This window comes from Delphinapterus leucas, chromosome 7 (genome assembly GCF_059928025.1).
Source record: "Delphinapterus leucas isolate spDelLeu-1000000601 "Yukka" chromosome 7, BTC_Dleu_Yukka2, whole genome shotgun sequence".
In the NCBI taxonomy this organism is placed as follows: domain Eukaryota; kingdom Metazoa; phylum Chordata; class Mammalia; order Artiodactyla; family Monodontidae; genus Delphinapterus; species Delphinapterus leucas.
This window is the reverse complement of record NC_143135.1, coordinates 62522858-62540998: the sequence shown is the minus strand read 5'-3', so window position 1 is coordinate 62540998 and position 18141 is coordinate 62522858. Positions and strand designations below refer to the sequence as shown.

The window sequence follows — 18141 nt, the reverse complement described above, 5'->3', positions numbered from 1 at the left end:
TGATGCAAGGCAACGATGGCGGGGGAGCGGGAAGGGCAAGACCCAGTGCCTGCCCTCCAGGCTGGAGAGGAGCAGGAAGGAGATAAACAAGGCAGGTGCAATCGACACTGAAACTGAGGTACCAAAAGCAAATGAAGTCATGCCACTCCTTGGCTTAAAATCATTCATCAGCAGTCATCCCCAAGAGGATGATGACAGACAGCCTGCTTCCCTCAGCAAGACAGGCACAGCTACTCCTCCTGCATCTGTCTGTCTTCCTTCTTAGCTTCATCTCTGCCCCCCTGTCACTCACTCTGTGCAATAGCCAGGCATATGACAGGCATCTTCATGTCCTCTTTGCGTCCACCTGACCTAAGTTATAGCGCTCCTTCAAGACTTATCTTGGTCGCACTTGTATTCAAGCTTTTACTGCTCTCCTCTCCCCAGTGTATGCGACTCTATAACACTTTGTACACCTATTATAGCAGTTATTACCCTAAATTGAAATCGTTTACAAATTTGTCTCTTCAAAGGCTTAAACCTCTTTTGCACCCGGAGTGCTCACTCAGCACGGGGGACACACTAGGCTCTCAAAACTAGGGTGAAAGCCAAAATACGCACATTAACCCGATGCAAGGATTCCTAGGTCGATTAGCAGTCCTGCACCCAGCGCTAAACGAAGACACTTGGGGATCAGCACTTGTAAGTTCGGGAGAAGAAAGATCTTTGGAAGGACCCAAGGCAGACCTGGGCTACACTCCACTGGATGTTCAACAGTAACTGGGGAGATGATGAGGAAGCAGAAGGCCTTAAAGTTCACCAATTTCGGAAATCTGCCGGGTCTGGCTCCACCATCGGTAACTTTTTTTTCAGCTGGCCCTGGTACAATATTTTATTTATATGCGTGCCTGCCTTTCCACCAGCCAGCACCTTCCAGCAGTTTACCAGTCCTCACTCCGCACCCATTGGGTGGCTCAGGCCGTACACATCACCCTCACCGTTTATCCAGGTATTATTGTATTAGATATTTTAAAATCATCAGCTCGTTTAATCCTCTCAACAACCTGTGAGATATTTTTGTTTATTTTTCTCGTGAGGAAACTGACGTCCGGGGTGCTGAAAGCACCTTGTTCCGTACCACTGCGCGCCTCTTTCCACTGCGCCGGGGCTGACCCCGCTCTCTGAGTGGAAGAGGTCCCGGCGCTCCACGCTCTCGGGCTCCAAGGACCCCTAAAGCAGAGTGGTCAAAAAATGTATTGCATTCTTTATCTGCACAGTGAAAAAGTTGTTTCGGGGTAAAAGTTGTTGAGAAGGAAGCCAAGATGGGGAGCTAAGGGGAAGAGAAGAAACAGGAGGGGGGCGGGGAGGAGTGGGAGAAGGACCCGAGAGAGGGCTGGAGTCCAAGGGAGCTGAGGCCGAGGCGGGGCGGGGCGCGGGGGCGGGCCGGGCGCGGGCGCAGAGCTATTGGCCCGTGCGTCAGGGAGTGGCCCCTGAGCGCCCGCACGCCGCTCAACGGGGAGCCCGCACGCGCCTCCCGTCGCTGACAGAGGCGGCGGCACCTGGACCGCAGGGCGAGCGAGCCGGCGAGAGCCGCCAGCACCCCGCCGGGGGAGAGGAGGCTCGCAGCGCCCAGTCCGGAGGAAGGTAACGCGCCGCACCGCGCTCGGGGTTGCGGGGTTTGCTCCAACCGGCCGGGGTCTGCGGCCAAGAGGACGAGGGAGGCGGCGAAATGCTGTCAGCGCGCCCGGCTCTAGCCTCGACTAATCTGCCCACTCGCTGTGTTACCTCGGGCAACTTTCTTTCCCTCTCTGGGTCTGTGTTTCCTCCTCCGTTAAATGAGGGAGTTGGTGTTGAATGATGATGCTTTTCTGGTCTTCTGAGTTCTAAAACGTGAACTTCGTTTTGACACCCGGCAAGCGCCCTTTCTCAATTTCGCACTCACGAAAGAGCCGGCTCCGCTGCCCAGGGGGCGGTCTCCAGGAAGCCGAGGTGCTTGGGTAGGCGGCGGTTCCGTGGGCTGTCGCGTTTCCTGGGGCTTTCGAGGACTGAGCCTGGGCTTGGGACTGGCTGCTGGGTGGCCCTGACTACAGAGTAACTGTCCCTAGATTGCTCAGGTGGAGTAAGGTAGGGCGTTAGGACCTATCTGCAGGCGGGGGGTTGGGAAGGGGGAGTTGGGTGCTGATGATTTCTACCTGGAAAATAAGCAGATTTGTTTTGGAGTTCTCCTACACCCAGACCTTGTCCCGTGGTGAGTTATAAATTACAGGAATGAGATTTATTATCTTTCAAAGTAGAAAACCAACTGCTTCAGCAGCTAGGACATAGGGCTCTCCCAGCATGTAGGAAGTGGGCCTCTCTCTGCAGCCATCCTCCTCCCTCTTCCTTTTCCTCCCTCCTCCCTTTATAAATCCCCTTTGACTTTGAGGGGCTCCACTTCCTGCATGAATGAAAAGTCCTCATTTTCGTGGAGTGCTGGTTTGTGACCAGCAGCCTCCAGGGCTTTGGGTTCTGGGTTGAGATGGAAGCCTAGATAAGAACAGACTATGAATCATACTGTCAGCCTCTACCATGCAAGGATGTGCAGAGGAAGCCCCATGGGGTTTCAGACAGACAGACAGACAGAAAGACAACACTGGAAGGTGGGATGGATTCCAACTGCTGTTCAGCTTCCCGTCCCCTTCTTGGCAGCCATTCTCAGCTAGGCAGCCAACTGTCAGAGGAGGGTGCTTGAAAGGAGCAGAGGACTTTGGTGGGTTCTATGGAAGGTCTCCAGCAATTCTCTCCCTTCTCTTTCCCTCAGCCCTTAGTGTGGGATCCAGGTGAAAGTAGACTCCAGGGTCCATCAAGAGCAGCAGAGGAGGGGGGCAGGGCAGTGGCAATATTGACTTTTTTGGGGGGCACTTATGGGCCAGACACTCTTCTTTGCATGTAACACGTCCTTAGTTCTCACAAAGCCACGTGAGGGCTGGTATCCTGATATTTACCCCATTTTACAAATGAGAAACTGAGGCTCAGAAAGATGGCTTCCCTTAGTCACATAGCTAGTAAGTGGCAGAGCTGGGATTCAAATCCAATCTCTCTGACTCTAAAACCTGTGTTCTTTTCCCTTTTTTGGTGCTCCTTGAGTAAGGGCAAGTTGGAATAGTGACAGCAAAAATGATTGTTATTGAGTTCTCACGAGGTGACAGACTCCGTTCAAAGCACTCTAGAGGTGTTATGTCATTTATGGTGCAGGCGTTTCAGTCATTCCGGTGGGCATCAGTGATGCCTTAGCCTCTCTCAAGCAGCAGTCCCGTTCCAGAACGCCTGCCTGATCCCACCCAGCTGCTGGTGAGTGGGTTGGGTGAGGGCCCTGTTTGCTTTATCCTAGAGGTGGTTTGAGGTCTCATGAAAGATTGATTGTCCACAGCTGATCCGTTAGACCTGACCGTTGGCTTGTGAATGATCCCACTGTCCCCTAAGAGGCCTTTCTCAGGCTTCGCTCAATAAACATTTGTGGAATGAATGAATTAGCACCTTGTGCAGAGTGGTCTGCTGTCCTGAAGAAATGTGAGGCGGCCCCTGGGGCAGCCCGGGCCCTCACCATCCTCAGAACCCAGGATGCCAGGCCAGAGAGTTCTCCCCCTCGGGCAAGGAAGGTAGGGTGAACTGTGCCCCTGTGGGCTTAACAGGTTTCCCTGATAATGTGTTGGCTGCCACCTGTTTTATAAAGGAGTTTTTAAAGATAGTAGATGAAGACAAATTTGACTTTTGAAAAAAGTTAAAAGGAAAAGTGACTTAGTTTTAATCAGGTTTCTGCTCTCTCAAAAAGCGGGGGAAATAAGATGGTACTATTTGCCTTAGGGCTTCCCAAACTTCTCCATTAGAAGAGTCTGTAATAGCAAAAGAAGCCTGACAAGTGCTCCTGGGGGTTGGGTTATAGTTCAGATTGGCCCCAGCGAGCATGGAAATTGTTTTAAGGATTTATGCAGGTTTTTTCATTTGATTCCATATGTCTGTCAAATTTAGTTTTTCTGATAAATATTTATGTATAGTTTTCTTCCCCAAAATATTTGTGTAAAATTGGTGTCCTGGCATATTGCTTTATATTTTTGCGGGGCTGAGAGTACCCAAATGGAGAAACAGGGCAAAGGTTCTGGTCTGGGAGCTTTAAGTATTGTTTGCATTTTCTAGTCACTTGGTTCATAGTGATAGAGCTTCCCAGCCTCCTGTGGTGATAACCTCTTTTCCCATTTTTCAGAGTGAAGAACATATTTAAAAAATAAAAACAATTATTGTTTTCCCTCCCCCCAGACTTAAGATATAAATGACATTGCATAAGTCTAGGGTGTACACATGATGATTTCATACATGTATACATCACTACTATTTTTCTTGTAGTGAGGACGTTTAAGATTTAGTCTCTTAGCAACTTTCAAGTATGTAATACATACTATAGTCACCATGCTGTATATTAGATCCTAAGAATTTATTCATCTTATAACTGGAAATCTGTATGCTTTGACCAAGATCTCCCTATTTCCCCCACTCCCCAGCCTTTGGCAATCATCGTTTTACTCTCTGTTTCTATGAGTTTAGCTTTTGTAAGATTCCACGTGTAAGTGATATCATTATTGTTTGTTTTCTTATTACCAAAACTATACCTATTTGTTGTAGAAAAAGATAAAATACAGATCAGCATTAATAATAATACATCTGTACTCAGAAACAACTAATGCAAAACTTGGGATACAGCCTTCCAAATCTTTTCTCTGTATCTGTACGTTAAAAAGAAAAAGAACAAATGAATATAACCCTTACTTTTGATTGTATTATTGTCAGGGCTAAGAGCCATCTCAGGCTGCTTTTGAAAGACTGTTGAGAGTAAATCATGAATAATTAAAGACATCATAAAGGTTAATCCTGTTTGTGAACCCCAAAGTTCACGCCCTATAGTTCCCCTGTGTCATTTAGTTTCCAGCAGAAAGAAGTGCCCGCAGTGGGGCTGCTACTGAAGTTACGGGGTCAAGTTGTGCTCCTTGTTAAAGTGACTCAAGTATCTTAAATGTCTCAGATGTAACAAAAAGGGTTGTTGATGTGCAAAACGTGAGCAGAAAGTTCTAAAGCTAAATAGCACAGTGAGGAGGAGAGAGCCTTAGATAAGGTCCTTGCTCCAACATTGCATTTTAGTACCTGTGTGACTTTGGGTAGCTTCTGTGAACCAGTTTTCCCTTCCGTAAATTGGAAATAATGACACCTACTTGATTTTTCTCCACCGAAGTCACTAGGAGGACCAAGTGGCAGGTGTTATTGTTTGTTACTTGAATCGCATGTCAGTGTGTATGCAATTAAAAAAAAATTTAAAGGTAGAATAAAACAAAAACATTGTCGGTCTTTATAAAAATGCTGAAATCTAACTCCTGGGCCTAACGTTAGTAGGACTTAATTATGATGCAGATGCTCTGTTGGATCCCTACTCTGTTTTCTTCAAAGAATATAGGATTCCTACGTGGCTGGCGTCTCACTGATCTTCATCACAATCCTGAAGCGAAGAAAAGGACAGAAAATAGTCCCATTTCACAGAATAAAAAGGCTTGCCATTCAAGGGAGCTGTTCCTTTGCACAGGGAGTCCCAGAGCTCCTGAGGGCTGTCTCTAGCTGCCTAAATCAAGGCAGAAGCATGCTGGGAGGAAGCAGTGAGATCAGCTGGAAAGGTGATGATGTACCCCTGGCGGCACTCACCCAGCTCGGAGCAGCTCTGCGGAGAGGAATGGGCCCTGTATTGGGAGGCAGGTGGCTTGGCTTCTACTCCTGTCTCACAGATAGGCTGTGAGCTCTGGGTTTAGTCATGTCCTCTCCCAGAGCCTTGTTTTTTTTTTTTTTTTTAATCTATAGAGGGAGTTGGACCAGATGAAGTTCTTTCCAGTCTTAAAAATCTATGATTCTGGGTTATTTTTCATTCACATTTGCCCACATAAAAGTTTGGTAGAGCATCTAAATGAATCAGGTGTCAGAAAATGTTCCCACTTCCTGTTGCTTTCAGTGCGCCCTCATTATTTTCTAAGGGTCTCCCCAGCTGACTGCCCTCATGCAGAACACATGATCCATAGATCATTGAGAGGAGAGTTGTTTCTGTTCATCTATTTGTTACTGTTAATCTAGAACATCCTCAGATTGTAGGAGGGAGAACTGCTTTGAGGCAACTTTTGGGAAGGTAGGTTGACGGAAGCATAATGAAAGCAGGTTATTTATGTTAATAAGGCTGTGTGTGTCACAAAGTACTCGCTTCTGAAATCACTAACTACAGTACTTTTCTTTAGTGCTCACTGGGTATTGGTCCTGTGCTGGGACCCTTGCAGAACGTGAGAGAGCACACTCTAGAGTGGTTTAGAACCATAGGCTAGGACGAGGGAGGGAGAGAGGAGACCGGAGAGAGGAGAGAGTGCCAGGTGTGGCTGGAACACCTTGGAGATGAAAAGGCAAATTTGGGAAAAGATTGAGGCTCTAAGGGCTTGGAATCTCTGGCTTAATTCTGCATCCAATTGCCTGGCACTCAATGGGAACTTAGTATTTTCAATGAATTAATAAATGAACAAATGGAAGAATGAATGAATCACTCTTCTGAAATGAAGTCTATGCTGAAATGTGGTGTAATGATCCTCAGGTGGTTGCAGTGACTTTACATATGTGAAGTACTTACCACTTACAAAAACATGTTGCTATGCGTTATCCCTCAAAATGATGATAGAGATTAAAGAAAGCCAAAATAAAAGCATTTCCTAATGTCATACTTTCCAGATATTTTGCAGCAACTAGTAGAACAGATTTGGCTTGCTATTTATAGATAAGTCTTCTTTCTATAAATGCATCAAGAAATATTTGAGAGGGGGGTATAAGACCTAGTAAACAATTCCACAAATTTGCCTTGTGAGTTAGAGGGAGAAGGAAAGGCATTGCTGAACTTCTGAGTGAACAGACATTCTTTTTTCCCTCGTAGAGCATTGTTTTACGGTAACTCCGGGTGTAACTGACACCATCAGCTTCTGATTAGACAGATGTGTTTTGTGCTGCCATTACTCACGGCCACAGGCGCCTGGTCTCTCCTGCCACTGGCTGAGTCAGTTGATTAAAACACAGGGCTCTGAGGCTGAGGGCATGGGCTGGATCCCAGGCCAAGCCAAGGCGCCCTGTCAGATCCATGCCTCAACCACTCTGCCCCCTCTGCCAGCCATCTGCGCTAGGAGGAAGACTGAACTCTGGCATGTTAGATTCTTTAGGTCAGAATCTTCACCACTGCTGGTTTTAGACTAATCATTTGAGTTTTAGAAATAAAGGGTCTGGCTCACAGACTTAGAAAATGAACTTATGGTTACCAGGGGCGAATGGTGAGGGGGACAGATAGACTGGGAGTTTGGGATTGACATGCACACACTACTGTGTGTATATATATATATACACATATATATATTTTTATTTTATTTTATTGTATTTATTTATTTTTTTGCATTACACGGGCCTCTCACTGTTGTGGCCTCTCCCGTTGCACAGCACAGGCTCCGGACGGGCAGGCTCCGGACGGGCAGGCTCAGCAGCCATGGCTCACGGGCCCAGCCGCTCCATGGCACGTGGGATCTTCCCGGACCGGGGCACGAACCCATGTTCCCTGCATTGGCAGGCGGACTGTCAACCACTGCGCCACCAGGGAAGCCCAACATGCACACACTGCTATATTTAAAATGGCTAACCAACAAGGACCTACTGTAGAGCACAGGGAACTCTGCTCAATATTCTGTAATAACCTAAATGGGAAAAGAATTTGAAAAAGAATTTGAAAAAAAAGAAATAAAGGGCCTGGGTTTTCAGTTTAATTCTTTAATTCTTTATAGAATGGATTCTAGGGTTGTTTTAGGTCTGCCATCTTGGGACATGTTGAAGGGCGCATCCTGAGACCTTGGTTGTCCCCCAAGTCTGCAACTATCACCATAGCATATCACTTCCTCAATGTGTCTGTAAAATGGGAAAGATCAGACCTGCCTCACAGTTTGTTCAGAGGATTAAATGAGGGCGTATATTTAATGGTCATATATTTAACGTGGGGGGCTGATGCCCAAAGGTGAAACCAGGCTAAAAACTTGTCCCTTATCTTGAAGGCAGCAAGGAACTCATGGAAGTGTCTCAATATCGTGTGTGAAATAACTAGACTTTAGGACAGTAACACTGTCCTAAGTATGGAAGGTGGATTTGAGGTCGATCAAAGGCACGCTTGTTTGGACTTGTGGGAACAGATAAGATATTTTAAAGCTTTTGGTAAAAGGTACCTGTAGGAGCAGAGATGGTGCTGCTGTTTAATTCAAGACTTCTGGAGGAAGGTACACATGTGTTGGAAAATGGTGGCTCCATATACTAATTTATGGACTGGACCACACTGGGGATTAATTCCAAGATGATAACTATGCCTGCCTTGGAGTTAAGCATATTTACCACTTTTAATAAGGACCCAGGTGTCCTTCTGGCAAAAACGATTGAGGCTTGGACCCAGTAAGAATGTGTAAGGGCCGTATTTCCAGAATTGAAGTTCTGGGAATTGTTGAAACCCAGTACGTGCTGAATTTTTTTCATGCTTTGCAGAATTTCTCATGCTCAGCAGGCACTGCTGCGGTTAGCAGTCTCTGAGTTTCCTGGCGGGGGAGGAGCAGGGAGGCGTGGGCCACAAAACTCTCATCTGTGGGCAAATCGCAAGAAACTGAGTGGCCCTTTTCCCCAAGCCGTCAGCGTCAGACACAAGTACACACAAGTGTGTGTTTGTATGTTTCTGGGCCTGTGTTTCTGTTTCCCTGAGTGTTGTCGGCTTTATCCAGACCAATGGGAAAACCTGACATATACCCGGAGTTCCTCAAGGAAGAGCCCCTGGGGAGATCAGCCTCCGTTGCTAGAGTTGCCTAAATGTGGAGAGGATCACCCGCTTCCCACATGAACTGGGTGGTGGCCCGAGCCAAGGGTGTGGAGGAGATGTGGCTCCACCTGTCAGAAGCTTCCGGGAACAGATGTTCGTGGAATGGAGCACAGGTGTTTGCTTGGTGTGTGAGGAACTGCGGATGGAGTGGACGTGCTCCCTTTTTCCCTTCTCTGGTAACCTTTCCCCATGATCACTCTGAGTCATCGGGAACTGACGGCTAGTCTCAGGCTGACAGGTGGAACACAGGTGGCAAGATGTACCCTTTAACTTCATGGAGGCACCTCACCTTGGGCTTTTGGATGTGAGACCTTTGAACCTGTCTTCCTCACGTGCCAAGCCCCAGGTCCTTCTCAGTGGGTTAATCAAGCGGAAAAGGAATCCTTTGATAGATTCGGGTTTGGTCTCTCTCCTTTGAGACCACAGGCACCAAGACAGATGAGCTGTGGGTGGGAATGGTCAGCTCTTTGAAGGGTGTGTTTGTGTGCTTCACTCCCTATAGGTACAATGACCACGTGTTTAAGTTTAGTTTGATATTTAAGTATAGTATGACTGGTTGATCTTTGGTGAAATTTTGTCGCTACTCTTTTTAAACTATTATTAAACAGCAAACGTTTGTTGATAAAGGGGCAGCATGCTCTGGGGGGAAGAATATCAGACTTAGAGACAAGAGTTAGTTCATTCAATAAATACTCAGTGTTTACTGTGTGCCAGAAATTGTTTTAGGCTTGGAGTCCAGTGGGGAAAGCAGATGTCTATAATTACACATGGTGTGATGTTAATAGTCAGATGTGAGTATAGAAGGAGGTGGGGTGGTGAGAGGGAAGAGGGAGCAAGTGCCAAGGGCTTCTTGGAAGAGGTGACACTTGAGAGGAGACTTGAGGGATGAATAGGGATCAGAAAGTTAAGAGGGGCAAGAAATAGTGTGGCGGGCACAGTTTCACATTCAAGGCAAGGTTGGCAGGAACTGAGGCCAGGGAGGTAGCGGGTGGGCTGAACATGGAGAGCTTTGTAAATCTCATTAAGGAGACTGGACTTTATAAACCCCTAACTTGTATTCTGCACTGTGTGAAAATTGGGCAAGTATTTCCTCTCTGAGCCTCAGTTTCCTTATTAGTAATATGGAGATGATAATGATTGCCTGGCTTTATCTCATGACATTATAGTGAGACTCAAGATAATAATAGTGGCCAACAATTACTGAACACTCACTATGTGCCAGACAGACTTTGCATTAAGCTCTTTACATGAATTAACTCATTGAATCCTCACCACAACTTTATGAGATAAGGTACTATTATTGAGCCCATTTTATAGATGGGAAATCAGAGGCATAGAAGTTAAGTAACTTGTCTCAGATCAGAAAGCTAATACATGGTGGAGTCAGGATCTGAACCGAGGCACTCTGGCCACAGAGCACTTCTCAGTTGTGTGTGTGTGTGTGTGTGTGTGTGTGTGTGTGTGTGCACGTGTGTGTGCATGCTTATGTTTATAGTGCTATCTCTCTGTCAAGCTTAAGAGCCTAGTTATGTTTGCTTGAGGCAGAAGAAGTGCATAGCTCTTGACTTGCCGTGTGTAGTGTTTGGCTTCTCCTCTGCTACAGCTGAGCCTCTAAGCTGGCTTCCTCCACATTTGCCATTCAAGTCGCCACCTCCTTCCTGAGCACTGGTTCCTCATCTCCATTGGAGTTCTAGACACAGCCACTGAATTTTCTGCCCTGCTGTTAGTTTTTACCTTTAACCTGGCTGCCCTTCCAGGCACTTCTGGTTGAATGCACTAATCCTGCAATTGACTTAAGAACTTTGAGTCTTGTTTGATTCCTGCATCTCCTGAGGAGCATTGTTACTGCTTCCTTCTCAATGTTGTTCCTAGATGACATTTATATTTCACCTCTTTGCACCTTCTAGCTCTCTGCGGCTTTTGTGACATCTATGGCAAAAGCCCTGGTCCTTTTGATTATAGTGACTCCTCTCATTCATGCTAAAGTAACATGTTTAGAAAAGTAAAAAAACTCACAGACTCCCCCATTACCCATTGCATAAAACACAATCTCCTTAGTTTGACATTTGAGACCTGTGTTTTAGGTTCATATCTTCCACTATCCCCTTCTATGAACTCAGTCTTCCATTCAAACTGTATTCCCCTTTCCCTATAGCAGCCTCTGTGCATTGTTTACATAGCTTCCTGTCTGTGCCTGGAACGATACTTTTTTTTTTTTTTTAAGATGTTGAGGGTAGGAGTTTACTTATTTATTTATTTATTTTTGCTGTGTTGGGTCTTCGTTTCTGTGCGAGGGCTTTCTCTAGTTGTGGCAAGCGGGGGCCACTCTTCATCGCGGTGCGCGGGCCTCTCACTGTCGCGGCCTCTCTTGTTGCGGAGCACAGGCTCCAGACGCGCAGGCTCAGTAGTTGTGGCTCACAGGCCTAGTTGCTCCGCGGCATGTGGGATCCTCCCAGACCAGGGCTCGAACCCGTGTCCCCTGCATTAGCAGGCAGATTCTCAACCACTGCGCCACCAGGGAAGCCCTGGAACGATACTTTTATTCCCCTTCTTGAGCTCTTCCCTGCCCTGCCACTTACTCTCAAAATCTTACCTGTTCTTAAAACTGCAGCTCTGTGGTAATTCTTACCAAAACCTTCCTGGTTCATCACAGCAGAAAGTTTCCTCTCCCTTCTCTAACTGGTTTAGTGTTTGGCTTATACCTCTTTTATGGTCGTCATCGCATACCACCTTGTGTTAATGCTCTTTGTGTACTCATCTTATCGTCTCTATTGGTCTGAAATTTCTTAGAGGGCAGGCACTTACTGTTATTTCCTTATTGTCTGGAGCCCAGCAGGCTGACACAGTACAAATGTGCTGAATGAATATATTTTGAAGCACTGAGTTATATTCACTATCTTTTTTTTTATATACGAATTTCAACATGTCAATTAGCTATAAGAATTTAGTGGTCATAGGGCAGTTATTAATTAGATATTTGGGTTTTTGTTTTGCGTGTGCGGGAAGGGATTAACATAGTGAGCCTGAGACTGTTTGTCCTTAGAAATGCCTGCTTGCAAGGTTGGTCCTTGACTGGTATCTGAACTTGGATTGCAGAAGGGTTCCCACCACTCTAAGTGATACCAGTAGCTCACTGCATCTAAACTGTGCAAACAATGCAGTTTATGTTCAGCACCTGCTTTCCTTCTGGGAGTCTGGAATTTGGGTACATGCCAGGCAGGGGGTATCTACATGACCAGTCCCCAGTAAAAACCCCTGGACGCTTACTCTCTAATGAGCTTCCATGGTTGTTAACATTTCACACATGTTGTCACAACTTGTGTGTATGACTCAGCTGAGATAGGCCTCTTCGAAGCCCATGCCTGGTTTTCCCCAGACTTCACCCCATCTACCTCTTTTCCTTGCTGATTTTGCTTTGTATTCATCACTGTAATAAATCACGGCTGTATGATTGTATGCTGTCCTATGAGTCCTCCCACTGAACCATCAGAAATCTGGGGCTGGTCTTGGGGATCCACTCAACACACCATGAAATGCCACAAATGCAGACCCAATTCTTTTTGTTTCTTTTTTCTTTTAGCTAAGACTTCAGAGTTATTAAAGTTTTGGAGAGGTTATTGGTCCTCACATAAGAGAAGAACCCAGTTCTTAAGACTGTATGCATATGGGCATGTGAATGAACATAATGCTCTGTGAGATAAAGCTGGAGCCTTCTTGACTGCTCTCTGTAAAATTTGGGTGAGAAAGAGCTATTGGAGGAGGCTTGGTTGGATTTTTCATAACATCTCAAGTACTGTCAGAGTCCTAAAAATATTAGTTATCAGAACTAGGCTCTTAGAAAAACTAGGGGCAGTATTAGCCTGGGATCCACGCATTTTTATTATTCCTCTAAATCAGGAGTTGAGTTCCTTGGGACATTTTTCCTGCCTGAAAATAAGGGGTGGGCAGGAGGGCATCCATAATGTTGAGATTCTATTGTGTCGGACATCAGCTAGGTATTTAACATGAATCATTTCCTTTAGTCCTCACAAAGGTCCTCAAAGGTAGGAATTTTAAGCTGTACAAATATAGTTAAGGAAAATGAAACTTAGAAGAAGTGAAATACTTGTCAAGAGTCGCACAGCTAGTGAGTGCTAACCCTGGAATTCAAGCCTAGGTCCAAACTCCCAAGTCAGTGCTTTTTTTTTTTTCCCCATTGTGCTGCCTGAACACAATGGTGTGACTTCATAAAATAATTAATAATCAATCACTATATCAGCTCTTTTGCAAGTGGCTAAGACTTACCTGGGCCTCAGTAAATGTTAAGTTTTCAGAAGTTTTATCTTCTGGTGCCTAGCTGGAAGGTTTAGAGAAGGAGGAAGTTTCCCTGGCAATGGTGGCTCCTGTGCATGCCCTAGGCTTGTGTATTGCCTTTCCAGGGTCCTGGCTCTATTCACAGGGCCCAGGAGTGTGTTGCAGTCCATGAGTGGGTGGAAGCAGGAATGGCCTGCTCTGTCATTTTGTCAGTTTCAGAGCAAGTGTGCCTGAAATCTTTCTTCCTGATAATCTTGGATAAAGCTTGTCTGGGAACAATCTGCTTTATGAAATTTGAAAGTAAATGGAGAGTTGTGTTTTTTTTAAAGAACAGAACTATAAGGAGGAAAATAGAAATAGGTGATTTGGGGTGCCCTCTTCTATTCTTATTAGTTTCATCCTAGGAAATGCTTTTATACCACATTGCTTTTAGATGATAAGCATATTTCAGTAAGGAAACAAGGCCTTGGGCTCCACAGAGTACAGTGGGAAGTGCTGGGTGTGAGCAAATAAATTTAGCATCCGGTCCAGGGCCTAGCACAGACTAGGTACACAATGAACATTTGTTGAATAAATGCAACTGGGGGTAAGTGTCTTACCTCTTTTGCTGCCCAAAGGACAGAGTAACTTGGGCCCCAGTTCCCATTAGTGTGCTCCTGCTGAGGAAGGGAAGATTCACTTTTTTTAGATGAGATGTTGAACCTGGGGCCAGGCCATCATCATTTCAGAGAATGAAATGCAAATGGTTTCTCCTTGGTGGGATGAGATTTTATTTGTGCTGCTGAGAATAGATGTAGTGGTGGAGGTCGTAATAATAAGAGCTATGCCAACACTTGCTATTTTCTGTTTTTTTTTTTTCTTTCATAGTAGCCATCCTAATGGACGTGAGATGGTATCTCATTGCAGTTTTGATTTGCATTTCCCTAGTGATTAGTGATGTCAGGTATCTTTTCATGTGCTTATTGGACATTTGTATATCTTCTTTGGAGAAACATCAAGTCTTCTGCCCATTTTTAATTGGGTGGATTTTTTGTTGAGTTTTAGGAGTTCTCTATAACTTTTGGATGTTAATTCTTTATCAGATATATGTGATTTTCAAATTTTTTTCATTCTGTGGGGTGCCTTTTTACTCTGTTGATAGTGTTTTGATGCACAAAACTTTAAAATTTTCATGAATTCCAATTTATTTTTTTCTTTTGCTGCCTGTGCCTTTGGTGTCATAGTCGAGAAGTCACTGCCAAATCCAATGTCATGAAGCTTTTGCCCTATGTTTTCTTCTAAGAATTGTATGTTTTAGGTCTTATATTTAGGTCTTTGATCCATTTTAAGTTAATTTTTGTATATGGTGTTAGGTAAAGGGCCAACTTCATTATTTTACATGTGGATATCCAGTTTTATCAGCATTATTTATTGAAAAGACTGTCCTTTTTCCATTGAGTGGTCTTGGCACCCTTGTCAAAAATCATTTGAGGCAACCTAGGCATTTTGAAAGGCCATCTAGTTCTTGCTATTTCTTTGCTTTATTTATTAAAAGAATAGTACAGGTGAAAGGCTTCTCTTTCCATGAATTCCTGGAGCAATTTCTGGAAATTCTGCTTTTCTTTTAGGTCTATATAAACCTTAAACAATATTTTAAATTTTTATCAGAAAGAAATGAAAGTTCATGTTTGAGTCTTTTCATACTTTTCCCCCTAACATAATGTTGTTTTTTTCTTCCCTCAAATACCAGGCAAATAGTAGAAATCAAGTTCAAACAAGCGGGAAAGACTTTATAAACTCAAGTTCCCCCACTGGGAGACCAGTTCATGGAGAAACATGATGACCGGTTGGGAATTTGGATTCTTTTGAGTTTTGTGATATGAAAGTCTATTCTGTGACCTTGAGGAAATGGGAGATTTTATTGCTTGTTCTGTTGTCTTTTAGAGTTGAATGTGCATTTTTGAGTCATTGGAGCATGGGGGTTGAGGAACTGTGAGCTCTTTTCTCTAATGAGTTTCATAGCATCATTAATTAAAGATGGCAAAGCGTTAAGTTCTCATTTGGACATGTGTCCAGTTGTGCTGGACTTGTTTGTCAGACCACATAGTTAGTTTTAATTAAATATTTTGTGGTGTTCATATTTGCATTGAGGGAGCGTACTGACCAAAACAAAATGGAAATGCAATTGCTTGCCAGATTCCAGCCACAGATCCTCCAACCTTTTTTTGGTAATAGGATTTTTCGTTTGTGCAGAACTAAATAATATGACAGCTGTGAGGCCTTAACCATGGAAATGCCTATTTATTTGCCTGTTGGAACAATTTCCATGACAGAAAGTGTTGAGAGCATGCCCTTGATTTTTAAGGACAGGTTTATAAAAACATCAGTTATGAGATATATCAGCTTACATTTCATGGATGTTTTCAAAATTTGATGTGGCTGAAACTTTTCTCCATGTCTGTCTCTTGGAGAAAGTTTATAATTCAAAATCCTTGAAGAGAAAATAGAAAACTGCTCATCTCTAAAACATAGAATTTGATTAATAACAGTTCTCAAATTACTTTCTTCCTTATAGGTATTTGTATTTTGTAAAGAAACTGGGCAGGTGGAGTAGCAGTTTATTAACAAACAATTAGCTTCTGTGATTACTTCTCTTGTGAAATCATTTTGATTCTTTGGTTTATTTATTTGGTTTCTAAAAGGTAGTTGTTTGAGGAGGAGGAAAACTCCTTCTGGAGACTTCAAGGTACTTAAAGTGACACATTTCATAGGAGCCCCATGTGGCAATGGTTTGCATTAAATGGACTATTAAGTTAAGCTACAGGTTAAGAGAGAAATGAGCAGCCCTGACTGAGAATAGAACACAGAAGGGCAAGGGACATGTGGCTGACAATGGCCTCCACTGCCCTGTCAGATAATCCTTTCTGATCTATCCCAGAAGGGTTTGAGGGAGCTCTATTGGTAGAGCCCAGGGTCACCCCTAATTTGAAGAGGTTAGAGGCTGGGTTGGTGTCATTTTCCCTGGTGAGTTGTGTCTTTTTCAATGATTCAGAGTCCGATCTATAGAACAACGGGCTTTCGCTGAAGCAGACTATACCTCACATCGGACCTTGCTCATCTGGCTTCTTTTGACTCATACTGGGTACATACCCAAATTTAGCACATAATAATTATCTTTCCTATAGAATTCACCAGTTACATACTGTGTGTAGGTTCGATCTCAGCTAGACTGTCCGCATGTCAAGGTTTTTCATCCCCTTCTCCCGCAGCTTTTGTATTCCTGTAACAGCTGGTAGGATTCCCAGGGAATGAGGTTGAGAGTTATGGGTCTTTCTCAATTTCAAGAAATTGAGAAAGCAAACATCTATTTGCTGCATGTATTCCCTTATTTATGAGCTCAAAGTTTAGCTATATGACTCCACATGAGTTACTCCCAACATCTTGCTAACCACACGACTTAAGCCAGAAGAGAGGGATTCAAGTGAGCACACATGAGAGACTTCAAGTATGTATTTGAAGAGCTGTTGTAGGCGTGTTGGAAGACAGCTGTTTGCTGTGTCCACAGTGGACGTGCAAAAGGGAACAGATGGCAGATTAGATGGTAAAAACTTAGATGATAAAGGGCTGGTCCACCTTTAGGATAGGAAAGGAACTTAGAAGTTGTCTATCCCAGTCTTTATTCTACAGATGAGGAAACTGAGGCAAAGGCAGGTTGAATGATGAATCCAGGCTCACAAAGCTACTGAGCAGCACAGTCAGTGTTGAATTAATGTCTTGAGGCTTGCCGTTTTCCCATAATCCCAAAACAGGCTTGCTGTTTTCCCATAATCCTCTACTCCCAATCTTTAATCATTGCAAACGCTGTGACTAGATGTTCAAGTGCTCTACCCAGCAAAACTGAGGTCTCTTTTTGGATTTTTTTTAAAGTTAAAAGGCTAGATGGCTGTCTTCCTGGTGGAGGGGGTGTGCAAGTAAAGACCAGAAAATAAGAATATTTTCTGGAGGTCACTGTGAGCCAGTATAATTACTGAGAGTTCTTTGCTTTGGAAGATGCACATTTGTACACATGTACCATTTCGCTGCCACGCCATACTTTATCTCTTCACCCTGAAGTAGTTTCTAGGGCATTTGGTTTTCCCTTATGCTGTGGAATGGTGATGGGGCAGGAGCTGCTAGCATCCTATGGCACCTGCCAGTTTCCCTAAATAGAAGGCAAGCAAGAATCCTCAAGCTGGGTTTTTACATCTAACAAGTGAGAGCCCAGGGAGCAGAGGAAGCTGCTGGGAGGCTGTCCTTGAAATGCAGATGAATTTAGAATGAAAGAGAAAGCACAGCGTTTGGCATGTAGTTGTCACTTAAGAAATAATTATTGAACAAATGAATTATGGTGCTTCTCTTCCTTCCCTTGTAATTATAGAGCGGGAAGGGAACTTAAAGACAAATTCAGCTCAACCTTTTCCTTTTATGGGATGAGACAAGTGATTTGCCCAAAGTCTCACAGCTAGTTAGGGACGGTGCTGGGGCCAGGCACATGCCATTCTCTGTCTTGATATTGTATTACGTTGAACCAAGTGAAATTGTCATTTCTGTGGATCAGAGCATTTGCATATTGCAATTTTGTGTGGTTCCACCTAATATGTTTGAAGGACCAATACTAAGTATACTTTCTTCTCAGTAATAGCAATAACAACCTTGGCCTTCTCTGTGAAACAAGCCCAGAGCAGTGTAGCTTAGTGTGAAGATCAAGAATACTGGTTCTGAATCAGATGATCCTGGTTTTATATCCTTGGTCTTTCTAAGCTGAAGTTTCCTCATCTATAAAATAGAAAAAATATTATGCACATCACTCTTGAGATTGTTTTAAAGGTTAAATGAACTGATTCTTTGAAAGGCTTAGTATATAGTGCCTGGCACGTAGTAATTACTTAATGAGTATATGCTATTATTCATTGCATTAA

The 18141-nt window shown here is 44.1% G+C and overlaps 1 protein-coding gene across 4 annotated transcripts in view; it reads left to right on the top strand.

Moving 5' to 3' along the window:
* The first annotated feature begins 1471 nt into the window (after positions 1 to 1471).
* SYTL2 (synaptotagmin like 2) overlaps positions 1472 to 18141 on the top strand; it is a 98004-nt gene continuing 81334 nt past the window's right edge. For 2 of the 4 annotated variants that reach the window (XM_089914169.1, XM_022594013.3), the window contains exon 1: positions 1507 to 1623. The gene's annotated coding sequence lies outside the window, so the exon portion shown is untranslated. Of the gene's footprint in view, positions 1624 to 7901; positions 9036 to 18141 lie in introns of those variants that run through there. The other 2 variants (XM_022594008.2, XM_089914168.1) reach the window with 2 other exon arrangements.